Source organism: Gekko japonicus, unplaced genomic scaffold, assembly GCF_001447785.1.
Source record: "Gekko japonicus isolate JY-2015 unplaced genomic scaffold, Gekko_japonicus_V1.1 scaffold5632, whole genome shotgun sequence".
Classification (NCBI taxonomy): domain Eukaryota; kingdom Metazoa; phylum Chordata; class Lepidosauria; order Squamata; family Gekkonidae; genus Gekko; species Gekko japonicus.
Genome location: NW_015175544.1, coordinates 35,483 through 37,618, shown reverse-complemented (window position 1 = coordinate 37,618; position 2,136 = coordinate 35,483). Strand labels below are relative to the sequence as shown.

Below are 2,136 nucleotides of genomic sequence, written 5' to 3'. Positions count from 1 at the left end.
CCTTCCTGAGCTAAAACAAAAATGTGTGAGCCGGAGGCTAAAAAACTGTGAGCTAGCTCACACTAACTCAGCTTAGAGGGAACACTGGTCACACCTCTTCTTCACGTGAGGCAACACTGGATGTATTCAGTTAGGCAAGAGCTGTCACTGCTTGTAGATATTTTGGTGCTGGATTTCCAACTCTTCAGTTGTCCTATATGAATTTACTGTGGCTCTGGTCATCTGAAAAAAGAAAGGCTGGCGGAGGGAGGGGAATGGAGAAGTCTACAAACCCCTACGACAACCATCTAAGGACATCAGAAGAGAACTACTGGACCAGACCAGTGGTCCATCTAGTCCAACATCCTGTCTCACACAGGAACTGGTTGTCTACAGTGTGAGAAAGGATGCTGGTCTAGATGGTCCCTCACTGGTCTGATCATAAGAACATAAGAGATGCCAATGTTGGATCAGGCCAAAGGCCCATCCAGTCCAACACTCTGTCACACAGTGGCCAAAAATACCAGGTGCCATCAGGAGATCCACCAGTGGGGCCAGGACATTAGAAGCCCTCCCACTGTTGACCCCCCCAAGCACCAAGAAGACAGAGCATCACTTGCCCCAGAGTCCCTATCTATACGTTGTGGCTAATAGCCACTGATGGACCTCTGCTCCATACACTTATCTAATTTCCCTGGTCTGATCCAGCAGGGCTCTTCTGATGCTTTTATCAGGGGAAGGCCTCGGCCTCTCTGCCCTGTTGTCAGAGGAACTGGTTGGCTGCTGTGTGAGACAGGATGCTGGATTAGATGGACCCCTGGTCTGATCCAGCAGGGCTCTTCTGATGCTTTTATCAGGGGAAGGCCTTGGCCTCTCTGCCCTGTTGTTGGCTGTCCAGAGGAACTGACTGGCCACTCTGTGAGGCAGGATGCTGGACTAGATGGACCCTCACTGGTCTGATTCAGCAGGGCTGATGTTCTCATGAAGGCCTCAGCCTCTATGCCCTGCTGTTGGCCATCTAGAGGAAGTCGTTGACCACCATATGAGACAGAATGCTGAACTAGATGGATTATTGGTCTGGTCCAGCAGGGCTCTTCTTTTGTTCATAAACAACACCCCTTGATGCTTCTATTAACAGGACAGGATACTCCCCCCCCCTCCAGGCAGTTGGCAACGTTGGTGCATCGTGTTCTCTGCTCACCGAAAAGCAAATGCTTTTCGTCTCAGCCTGATGGAGAGGGTTAAAGATCTGTTTGCTTAACGGTTTTGTAGGAACTCCAACTCCTTCCAATTAGCAATGCTCCTGGGGAACACCCGGAGCTTATCTCAGCAAGAAGGAGAAACAATCACTTAATATAATTTGAGTTGTACCGTTGAGATGGAGGTGGCAGCCAAAACCCCGAAGGGGGAGGCAGTCCAGTTGCGCTTTCTCAAAGCTTTTCCCGGGCTCTCTGGGGTGATGAATGACAGGAGGGCGTTTTGCTGGTGGTAATGATTTATTTACAAAATTGGTACTCCACCTTTCTGTCCTCATCAAGACCACCTAGGTGGTGAACAGGCTAACGTGCATAATAAAAAAGGTGTCTTAATTAATTAATTAATTAATTATCGTATACGGCAGTGTGTGTAGTACAGCCAGGAGAACCTAAGATTGTCTGGCAGCCAGAAGTTCTAGCTCTTTTAGCATAATGCACCACTACCTGGCAATCTCGATTTGTTTTTTAAAGGCAAGAGATGTTTCAGAGGGGGGTTTGCCATTGCCTGCCTCCGCATCACGACCCTGGTATCCCTTGGAGGTCACCCTTCCAAGTACTAGCCAGGGCTAGCACTGCTTAGCTTTCGAGATCTGACGGGATTGGTCTTGCCCGGACTATCCAGGTCAGGGCAAGATGTCTGAGAAGCCATTAAACCAAACAAAAACTTCATCAACCAAACAAAAACTTATCGTTAAAACCAAGGGTCATTTCGTAGAAAAAGAGGTGCAGGAGCTCATTAGCATAACTCATTTGCATATGCCACACCCCCTGACATCACCGGAAGTGTGTCAGAAGGCAACACCCACCGCTCAAGCTCCACTGGACAGTTTTGGATTGCTAGCTATTGGGGGGTGGGGGACGTGCCGATCTGTCCTCACAGAGGAGGGAGACCTTGTACCTG

At 49.1% G+C, this 2,136-nt stretch overlaps 1 protein-coding gene across 1 annotated transcript in view; it reads left to right on the top strand.

Annotated features, from left to right (window-relative positions):
• Positions 1 to 2,136, top strand: part of GUCY2F (guanylate cyclase 2F, retinal) — a gene marked incomplete at its 3' end in the record, with an annotated part of 42,684 nt that overhangs the window by 7,748 nt on the left and 32,800 nt on the right. The window lies entirely within an intron of this gene.